We start from the raw sequence: 12,162 nt of genomic DNA on the forward strand, positions 1-12,162 counted from the left end.
AAAAAGCATTTGAGGTCGAAAAAGACCATGTGTACTTGAGTGTTTTGTGTATGAAACTTTGTACATGTATATACAATTTAATAAAATATATGCTGTCAGTTTAATACAAGCAAATTGACAAACAGTCAAACAGCTCCAGTATTCCCTACTTACATTTGAAACCTTATTAGCAAAATTTAAATCTGTTTACTCAATTAATAGAATTGTTTATTTAAAAAAAGTAATCAGATACAAATAATTAGGCCTATGTATTTGTATAAAGAACGAAATTCGTGGAAAATGATATTTAACTCAAACATAGATTAAATTTGAATTCTTCAAATTAATTTTTAATGCAATTCAGAGAAAAAACCATGGAATAATATCGAAAAATATTTGAGCTTTTATTTTCCCATGTGAATTATATTTATTTTCAAAGCCTGTACATGTGTCGTGAATCAAAAACTCCAAATTACGCTTTGAATCGAATCAATAATAAATATTTTTTAGTTGAATTAAAAATATTTAAAAATAAGAAGAATATTGAACACATACATCCTGAAGTCATAAATGGTCTATAGACTTTCGGTTTGCACTTTAAGGCTGTCTGAATGTACAAAATCATGTCGTAGTACAATAAAAACAGTCATAAAAATTGTAATACTTAAATTTCGAAGTACCAGCGTAGACATAACTTATAGTGACTTAAAAATACGAATAAAAATTGAACAAAATAATATTTATCTTCACAATATAATTAAGAGAAAAAATTTACTTTTCTCGTAAAATTAAGCAAAGCTATTATACAAAAAGACACTACAGTAATATTGCTAACTAACTGAAAGAGGGAAATATATATATATATATATATATATATATATATATATACATTCTTTCGACAATAAATCGTGCTCTATTGATAATTTTTATATTATAGTTTAAATAATATTAACGTACTCAAAAGTAAACGGTGTATATATAGGTATACAAGGAGATCGTTCGTTTACTATTTTTACGGGAGACTGAGGATGAAAGAAAATTCGTAGAAGGGGGAATGAGTAGTGATTACTCCTCCTCACTGGTTTTGACGAGGAGTAGAATATCCTAAAGAACATTCATGAAAAATATTTAATTTTATTTTCATTAAAAGGTATACCACTCGACAGACATTAAACGTTCTTGCTTTATACGAGCAGCTCTCTTCACTTATTCCTCCTTTTTCTGTATTTTACAGCTTGGTTCCAGACCTATCAATTGTCTTTTATAGTCAATCAAAATCTTCTCATTTTCAGGAAGAAAAACAACTCTACTTTTATATTATTTCATGCGCTGTATTTTAGCTACAAATGATCTCAGATCAATAATTAGTTATATAAGGACTATAAATATAATCTTACAATATCGGATAGGGGCTGTTTTCGTGGAAATTCTTCGAGTGGAGATAGTATAGATATAGTTGATTGCAAGCGTATAAGGGTTAAAGTTGAATTTCAGAACGTAACTAGGTGGTTTTTGGTGGTATTGTAGGATATAAAAGTATAGTAAGGGATGATATTTCTATTGGAGGCCAAGTCCGATTCTCCTCAGCCTCCGTACGGCTACTGGCCTCACCCCAACTAGCCCTCGAAAGGTATTCGCTTTCAATTTGTGCGAAGGAACCCGAAGAAGCACTTACCACACAAGTGGATATAGCCGACCTGAAATCTAAAAAGACGAAATTCCTTCTAAAGCTAGTACGACCTTTCGGGATAACGGCTTTTCTATTGAAAATCGTGTCGAAGGATAAGCCCGATCCATTTCACAACACGCTCACCACTAATTTTTCCAAAAATATCCTTTAAATTCGACCATCTTTCCTACTGTTATATATAGTACTAGGGCCCTTGAAAGGCCAGCGAATAAAATGATACGATAGATTTTAACCGAAATCGATCGATTGGTTATTTGTATTTTACCAGTCACAGGCCACACTCGATAGGCACTCAATTTATCTTTAGAATTTTATTATTAAGGATTAATGAATTTCGTATTTTATCAATGATACTAACGTGATAATGTGTTTCTAGTAACTTTGATAAAGTTTACATAGGCAGAAAATAATGAAGTTAAATTAAAAGTGTATCTACAGTTCTGGTGTACTTATTTTCATGTGATTAAATTTCTTATAAATGTGCAGTATATCATAACTCTGATATTTTCTCAATCATCTAAGAATTGAATAATTATATCAATTTAACTAGTTTTTTATATGTTTATTTGAATTTCAGACGAAGCATGGTTGGAGGAATGTAAGGGGAGAGGGCCTCGATCTGGCCCTCGCAGATTTACAAGAAGAGTCTTCATTGACGCCACCTTTTGACGGTGGCTAGTTCAAGAACGTCTCAGCAAGCTCAGTGCCATCTTGCAAGCTGTGAGTAAAATTAATTTCAAATTATTTATTTTAAAATTAACGCTGAAACCTTTAGCTGACTATGATATGGCTATGATATATGCGTTAGATGACGATCGCCATTGTAAATACGCTAATCTTCAAAAATCCAAACCTACACAACCGCTTCGCTAATTTGAATGGCACTTGAAAGATATTGCAGTCAGAGAGCCAACAGTAGCACTTCTCCTTAAGAAATGGAACATATTTTGTTACACCCTGTAGTCTTTATACAACCCCCCCTCCCCTTATCCTGATGACATTGCACCAATAGCATACAGTTCTTATCTTTAATCGACGCAAGCTGCATGCCTTAACTCCAAATAGAACTTACCATAGCTTTCTCATAAGAGACATCCCTGGAATCCTAACACGATAGGATTAACGAGGATACCACGCCTGACTATTCTCCTGTTTATTAGCTCGAATATAATGCACTCTAATTTATTCCATTTACCTCCAACTATTTTCAAGCCAATGGATGGGAAGCGTATCATCGCTTTCTTATCACACTGTTCCATGGAATTCAAATATTGCCTTCAATCAGAACTTTAGCTGCAATTAAGCTTCTGGCAACCACGAGCTTTCATATTGCCGAATTCTTTTTATTTTGAGAAAATCTTAGTTTTCCTGAAAATCCGAACTGGGTAATTCTATCGATTGTGTAAAATTCGAGAACTTTCATTCGTCGTAGCAAACCGTTAGTAAACTAAAACCATCTTGATCGGATAAATGGATAATAATGAGCAGGAGCAAAGGAATAAAAGTTACTGGAGAAAGCTCGGTAGCAGATTTTCACTACTCGTTGCAGTCTGACGTTTTCGTAAAGGGTCCCTAGAGTAGTGGATTTGTAACGAAACGTAATTATAGGTAGGGATAGGTCGGAAATTTCGCATGCCTGCAAAGCAAGTGTTTAGTATTCATGTGGAACTGCGTGCTCCGGTGTGCTTCCACGTCAAATATACAAGTTCCAGGCGGGATTTCGCAATATTCCACCCTCTCGCACAATGCTCATTCGACGCTTTATGAGGGATTTGCCATTTCTCTGACTCCACGCGACAATCTCACGTCCTTCATTTCCCTTACAATCCCGCTTCTTTCTCTACTTTTTTTTTCTTAATCATTAACCGACTCGGGTCCAATGATGATAAATAATTCAGCTCGATAAGCTTCGTAGCTGAGCATTTTAATTCCGTTAAGGACGGTAGAAAAGAGGAGAAGGAACATAAAACTTGGAACATAAAATGATAATATTAAGAGAATGGAATGTAAGCATGATACCAGACGGTTGAATATTTTAAAGGCGGATGTTGCAGGATCACGTAACCCACGTCTTGGCTATAAGTTTATTCCTTGCTACGAGTTGGAGACTATTTGTGTCGATATTGCTTTGCCATGGCGGCTATTTCTAACGGCCAAACAACAATATTCCATTAATTTCAAACCCAGCGTCTCAACTTTTCTGTCAAGTCTTGTATAAACTTTTACTCCTTCTGGTTGACCCTTAGAGTCCGAATGGAATAGGTGGATATACAGGGTGGGTCATTTCAATCAATAGAGATACAGCTTTACAGCGTTAACATATGACAAATCACTGAGATATAGCTTAATGTAAAGTTTCTTAGTCGAAGTATAGCAATTAAAATATAATGAGATTCGACAGTGATGTGTTTACAAGTGAAAAATCTTTCGAGTTAAGTTTAGAATGTCTTTACGATAAAATTTTGATGGAAAATGCTGAAGTAAAGTTCGGTAAATGCCCCGAAGAGCATAAACAAACAAATGGTAAGGCTGTATCGATCGAGTCGCTTTTGGGTTTGAGTCTAGGTTGTTCCACTCTCCTCTACTCACCCCCTCCCTCTTTTCTTCTCAGCTCCCAGCGTGGTTGGCTACTTTCATTTCCGCATCCGTTGATCCTCGAGGATAGACCAAGCCAAACCCATAAACGCTTCAATTTTTACTAACTCTATCCTTTCTACTACTATAATTAAAAGTTTCTGATAATTAGTCATAGTGTGAGTCAAACATATATGAATGGTCCCATTCAATTTAATTTTCAACAAAAGAACACTACCCCCTTTCGCTACGAACAATTAATAATAAAATTTGAAAATCAAATTAAAGTCTTCAACCTACTAATTGGATTTATTGGAAAATACTAATAATATATTTTTTAAATTTCGTGTAAATAGTGTTGACGTTTTCATTAGCCAACCGTGTTTTGATTATAGTCAGATTAACAGAAGGGGGGGATAAAAACTGAGAACGGTAGCACCGTGACTGATGCTGCCACAACGAGCAGTGCTCAAACTAGCATTTTATTAAATGAGTTAACAGCGCAGTTCTGTAATTCTCGTCTAGGCTACCATCGAGCGTATACAGTCTCGCTTATAACTATAGTTTACCCAGCATCGATACGCGTTACTATACCAAAGTCACTTGGCTGTTCCATGCAGTCCTATATTAAATCTTCCGACTGTAAACATCGACGAGATTAACGTTTTGAACGCGCGCATCGCGCTCGCTCTCCGCAACTACGTATCCTTTTATCAATAATTGAACAAACGCTAAAAAACTTAAAAAATGAAGCGAAACACGTACGAGATTTGGTCTTCGTGATTCAATGCCACACCGAGAACGGATACCGGCCTGTTAATTTGCTCCGTCCGTGTTAATCTGGGTGAGTAATCAGTGGAGTAATCAATAATGAACGAGAGAACGTCGATGGAATAGCGAGAGTTTCATTTATTTCATAATTATTATTGTTGAGTTTCCAATAGCGATGTTCTTTAAAAGGAATCCTGCGGTTTTGCCTCTTCCGGTCACAGATTGAAATAACTTGTTGATTGATGCGCGTCGAAATGATCCGGTCCATTGTCCGATTGAGTGTCCCTCACACGAATAACCTATTTATTGCATTCGTCATGAACCATTGAGACCAATTGTACCCTTTTTACTGACCCCTTTCTTATTGACCTATTGACCCTTATTATAAAAAAAGTAACGTCTTTATCGCACCGGAAAACATCTCTCACTATAATTCGACGTTACATTTTTGTTTCATTAGTGAAACATTCCGGCTTGGAATTCACGCGGCACACGCAGCTATGTTTACTTTTCATCTTTATATTTTTTGAATATGCGCAGCATATTTGTATATTGTTACTGAAAGGAAATGGAAGATTTGAAAGCATAATCTTGATATAATTCGACGACAGACTCGTCGTCTTTGTTCTTACATTTCATTACCGGAATCTAGTAAATGCACAAAATTAATGAAATGAATACAAGTGGAACGAAGGGAGCGAGAGATGAGGAAGTGAGAAAATAAACAGGCGAGGGAATCCAGAAGAGAAAAATGAGATTTTAATTATAGGAATTGTTTTATTAATGTTATTGTGGCAGAAAGAAATTTTTTTCTATAGCTATAAAAGCTTGAATTATTCAAAATCATCGAAGAATTGAAGAAATGACGCCAAGTTCATAACGAAATTCGTGTTCAAGACGTGAGATTGAAAAAATTTATGAAAACGTGACCAAACTCATACACTCTTCGCGCACAAAGCGTGAATCGGAATGCAACTGCAGAGTGTATTGCGAGTTACGTATATGAGCGCATAAAGTACTTAAATTCTACAGTAAACGTAGCATTAAGTGTACACAAAGTGTGCAACGTATTGCAATCTCGGAGTGCATTCGGAGTTACGCATATAATCGTATGAAGCACTAAACTATACAGTAAACGTGATGTAAACTATACATGATACTGTACGCACTTAATTTATATAGAACTTAACGCAGTCATAGATTTATCTATATGAGTAGCCCTAGGGTACGTACAGCGCTTCCTCATTACCAACGGAATTACCACGCGACGAGCCCGAATTCCCATACGAACAAGCTAATTTTCCTTCAACTCTCTTCCCACCCCTGTGGAACCCTACGCCATTCCCTTATTCATCCTCCAATTCGACAACCAACATCCAAAAACATTGTCAATTTTCCTTTTACTCTCTTCCCACCCATCCTCTTATTCATCCCCCGATTCAACACAACCGTCCAAAAACATTCAACCTTTTCCACCTTATCCTTCTTCCTGCCAAACATTTATCGTGCAAATTTATCTGCCAAACATTTCCCCATTTGGGAAACTAACGTTTCGCTTTTCTCAAGGCACAGTGATACTGAATTTCCTTTAACATCGATTCTCTTCTTATCTAACGTATCTTTATACCCTAAACTCGTCAATAAACTCTTTCATATCGAAAACAAACTATGAATTCCCTTTTCTTATAGAAATTTAGACCTTTCCACAACCCAATAGATTTTTCAGCCTCTATTGGGTACTTATGTCGATTCTTATCTTTATAGTTTAATTTGAAATTCAATAATTTCAATAAACTACGAAAATTAATTAAAAAATGTTTCGATGCTCATTTAAAAAGGAATTTTTTATTTATAAGAATCAAAAGATTTATTATATTTTACGAGTTGAGTTCATTAGTTCTCATTTCGAAGAAAGGAAAATTTTTGCGAGAGAGGGGTTGGTCAATGACGCCAGTTGATGTTGGTTTTAGGGAGTAATTATAAATAAGTAACGTAAGGTGAAGAGAGAGTGGTATAGTGATATAGGTAAAGGGGAAGTGGTCAATCGACTGACTCTCTCAACGCTAAACATAATAAAAAGTTAAACCTTATTCTTCAAGCAATATACACTACAACTTTTATGGATGAATTTAAAAATTATTCTGTTTTCCATCCTGAAAGGAAATCTTTCACTAACCCTTGCTTGTTCTTTTGGAAGTAACAAAAATAGTTAACCCTAAAAAGGAACTACTACTGATGAGGAAATCTCAAATCAACATTTAATGTTCCTACTGATCGATTAAAGTCATAATTCTAAAAACTTCAAAAATGGAACAAGCCCTTTTGCCTCAAGAATTCATTAACGAGAGAGCTACAGATCCTTATGATGATTCTCGTGATGGCTTTCACAAACAGCATGGACCCCAACAGATAATCCTGTTATCGACATCGATTACAAGGATGGTCTGGCACTCGAAAATCCGAACGGGAACCGAGAATGTTTACTCGATTGAGCAATAATGTCTCGTGGAATCCCCAATGATGACGATGAGTAATTAATTTCAGAGTGATTAACGCTCCCGTTCACTTTCCAGAAGCTTGAATCACATATAGCTAACTATAAATGACAGTTGGAAAGTCTGTGGCTCTCAAGAAGGAGGAGGAATGAAACAAGGGAGAAGCTTATCATTAACCCCCTTCTATGTACTCATTCACGAATAAAAACTTGATTATCTGTACACTACTGCATTTTGATTGTACCATCGGATCCTTGGAGACGTACCAGATTTTCTAGCCTGTTCATTGTGAACAGCAATGAAACGTAAATACACGGAATTAAATATCCCGAAGGACCTGAATATCGTGAAATGAGAAATTGAAATTAAATCACAGTTCTTTAATAGATACCACTCGTTAAACAAGGAGCTTTTGAATTCAAGTTTATCCGGATTGACTGAGAAATCTACATATAACGACGCTGAATAAACGTACACTGTTAATCGGAGTATGCCTCTAATTAGGAACAAAAACACTGTGTTTGTCGTACCGAAAATATCAGGTAAATCTAAACATTTTAACCATGTTTATTTGTATATGTATTTTAAAATTTATTTGTTATCATAGTTTCTGTGATAACAGTAAATATGAAAATTGAGTAGTATTTCGTGAAGTCGAGTAGTTAATAAATATTAAGTGGAGTAATTTTAAATAACTATTTAGACTATTCTTCACTTTGTAATCATATTATATTTTTCCTATAATTTTTTTATATTATTAACTCGACTTCCCTAAAAATTGCTCTCCGGTTTACAAATGACCCAGAATTAAATTACAGAATTTGTGATAAATTCATCAGTTTCTCCTTTTTATACATGAGTAACGATAATTAAACTTGACACAAACGATTTTTTTTGTAATTTATTGCAAAATAGAAAACGAGTGATCTCGACAAAGATTGCGAATTGGACTTAATAAGCGTTCGCGTACGAGTGTGTCGAAGTACAAATTACAAATAAAGAGAGGATTTTCCGTTACCAATCTGACAGAGCGAGGATGATAAAATCAATTCGCTTCTAAACTGAAAGGACGGTTAGATTGCTCTAGTCCAGCGTCGCCTCCAGGAACGTCTCCAGCGGGTGTCCCAAATGGATACGTCAAATACAAAAGACCGCAGTTGTCACCAAACAGTTCGAGACACTTTGTTCGAACGAAACGATTATCCTGCATCGATCCTGCAATCACAGTTCACCCACACTTTGTCGGAGACCTTTGAAAAACCCCTTTTAAAACACTACGCGTTTCTATTTGTCAGCCATCAATCTTATCTACGTAGCCACTTATCTCCAAAAGCATTATTATGTTTCCCCGGAGATTCTAAATACGATGGAAAGTTCACTTTTCAAATATAAATTTTATGTGAACCTTATTTGATTAATTTATCAGAGTAGCACGTCGATCGAAATAATTTTATTTTTGCCAGTCGCAGCTATGGGGTTTTAAATATGATAAGTAAAAATATCGCAGGATACGTAAGAATAGTTTTTAATGATAAATCGAACGCTACGGATCGTCCATAAAACGAAATGGTTGCTGAGCTATTTCGATATTATGGCTCATAACGAAATCAGTGTCAGCTGCATTCGCCGAAAAAAGCCAGATGCATTTGGTATATAAGTAATTATTGGAATGAGTATGTTTTGTCGAGACCGATATGCAGATGGCACTAATTGCATGGCAGACGTTAAAATTAGTCGGAGTTTAATTAGGCAAAACTGGTTCAGCGGATGGGGTAAGGACTGGCCTAATTGCTTTGGCACTGAACTTTTAAGGTGACGAGCGCCATTAAAACCAATGAAATTTCTTTTACCTATACTGTCTCATCGATTACTTGATTTTTTTCTGGAACATCACACCGAGTTGAATATAGCGTATAATGGAATAGTCATTTATCTAAATTTACTTCATAACTAGATTTCCTATTTTTTGCCAATCATCAATAAGTACAAGAATGTCTGGTCAATTTTATTTTTTTAATATTGTCGTACTATATACTCTTATTCTGTTTATCATCTAACAAAAAAATAGACATAATACTAAATATTTTGTGTAAAATTTTTGTTGCTCGAGGAAGACTATTAATATAGCATCATTTAAGTTTAGAAACTTTTAAATTACAGGAAAGTATTGGACTATAGAAAAAGCTATCCTTTTTAAATAAGTAAATATGGTCACCCTGTATGTAATATTTCTCCATAACCACTTGAGAATTCTTGAGTTACACGAGCACATCAGCTGTAAAAGGAAACTGGCGCTCGAGGAACGCGACGCTCGGTCGTTTATTCCGGAAACTTACGATTTTTTTGCGAATATTACTTATTTTAGCGCCAAATTCGCTTTTCCCCAAACAGGCAAATTTTTTATGATTTAATTATCTGCAGACCAGCTCATTCTACTATGATTCGGTTAAATATCGATCATAATTCATGTTAAACTTTTAAATAAGACTAATGAACGGCTGAATTAGTTAACACAATCTTGAGATATTGGATTGTACATTTTAAGTAACAATCATTTTTCAGTGTTTCATCCGAACGAAAGTTTAGTGTCTCGATTAGATCTTTTTTGTTTTTCACATTGGGATGTTGGAAAGAATACTGAATTATTTAACGTTTATGTTTTTATGTGAAAGTGTTATTTTCTCAGTAGAATAAACTAGGGCAATAACCCTGAAAGTAGTAACAAACAAAACGACTCTCATGTTGCTTATTAATTATTAAATTTTCTTGGTCAGTCAAAAAACAAGCAAACATATTTCTTTTTCTCTCTCTCTGTTCGCCATTATGAACATTATTCGTCATCTAATAATAAAATTATTATTGTCAAATAAATTATATTACACATTAATAAATATTGCTCCATAAATATTGCTCCATAAATATTGCTCCATAAATATTACCTATATATTATATATTATTGTATGACACGTGTATTTTTAGAGATGTTATATATTTTAGATTTTGGTGTACGTGGCTTATTGTAGTTTTAAGTTATGTTTGTGATAATCCGTGTGAGTACATTTATTAAAAAATGTTAACATTTACTCTTACGAGAATGTAATGTATGTATATTATAACAAAATAAAATGAATGTTTTAAGTTTATCAAAAGTTCTTAATGGACTTTATGTAAAATCTAATAATATCAGCAGTCTACAATTAATCTGGGACAGTAAATATGGAAACTTTTAATATTCTTCGTGTATGTATATTATCTATGCACTGAACAAATAGTAGTTGAGTAGTCGAAGATACTTTTATGTATTTATTATTATTCTAAGTCTGCGTTTGGCCTTGCATGAATGCTGGAATAAAAAGATATCCACACAGAGGACGGAGTACGCTGATCATATCCCGTGGCCGCAGGAGGATATAATCTATGTTTTCACGCTCAAACTAAAGAATAAAATAGAATGCAAACGTAATATTTGCTGATTTCATAAACAAACCGATTATCACGAATTATAATAAATGGTAATAAAATATACTAACTTACCTTTTTCATTGTCCTTATTATACAATCTGACGCCGCTAAAAGTTCAATGCTTGTATCTGGCACCGGATTATCATTCATATCGTCTATTCCAAGCACGTTTTCATCAAAATCTTCGACTTCCTCATGAAGTTCCATTCTGTTTATTATATCTTCTAATTCATATTTACATCTGTTATAATCAATAGAATAAACTAGTGTAATAGCTCCGAAAATTGTAACAAGCAAAAGAGCTCTCATGTTGCTTATTATTAGATTTTTTTAGTCGGTAGAAATTTAAAGAAAAAATTTTAATTTGCCATTAAAAATTTTATCGTCTTTCGAATAATAAACTTGTTATCGCTAAATTAATTATATGAAAACCGATAGTATGCCGTTGCTTTTAAATGACCGATATATCGTAAAGTGTGTGCTATTTCTTGTAGAATTTATACAGAAATAACATTTTTAATATTATCGTCGTTCATTATAGTTTACAAAATATATATTATGTATAGGGTTGTCTAAAACTATAACATTTATAGTGGCTTAAACAGTAAGTTATGAATTACGTTTGTTATGTATATCCATCCTTATGTTTAGAAAAAAATAGATGTACAAATTTGACAATCAAAAATGAATGTATATAGATATATATCAAACGAAAGAAAACGATTTAATTTTTTTCTTTATTCTTTTTAGACTTTTCGGACAACCCAATAATAACAATATCCTAAAATTAATATGAGCCTTTCGGTCGATGGAAACTCTTAATATTTTTATTGTGATTTATATACGGAATGAACAACTATAGTAGTTAAGTAATATAGGAGACACTTTTATATATTTATTATTATACTTCTGGGCATCGTCTTATATTATTTCTGAAGTAAAAAGGTATCCACACATAGGACGGACTACGCTGATCATATCCGACCACGCCCGGAAGAAATTGTATAAGCCTTCACGATGAATCTGAAGAATAAAGTAGAATACAGCTGTGATTATCGTCGATTTCACGAATAAAATGGTTATCGCGGTTATAATAAATATTCATAAATTACAATTTACCCGTTTCATTGTCCTTGTTATACACTGAGATGCTGCTAAAATATCAGTCGTTGCACCTGGCACCGGCAAATC

The 12,162-nt window shown here is 34.0% G+C and overlaps 1 protein-coding gene across 2 annotated transcripts in view; it reads left to right on the forward strand.

Moving 5' to 3' along the window:
* Positions 1-12,162, forward strand: part of LOC136772670 (acetylcholinesterase-like) — a 105,151-nt gene that overhangs the window by 51,857 nt on the left and 41,132 nt on the right. For both annotated transcript variants that reach the window (XR_010822506.1, XM_066725795.1), the window contains exon 2: positions 2,247-2,389. The gene's annotated coding sequence lies outside the window, so the exon portion shown is untranslated. The remainder of the gene's footprint in view (positions 1-2,246; positions 2,390-12,162) is intronic.

This window comes from Prorops nasuta, unplaced genomic scaffold (assembly GCF_024137725.1).
Source record: "Prorops nasuta isolate Cenicafe-Biocafe unplaced genomic scaffold, Cenicafe_Pnas_1.2 PNAS00004, whole genome shotgun sequence".
In the NCBI taxonomy this organism is placed as follows: Eukaryota; Metazoa; Arthropoda; class Insecta; order Hymenoptera; family Bethylidae; genus Prorops; species Prorops nasuta.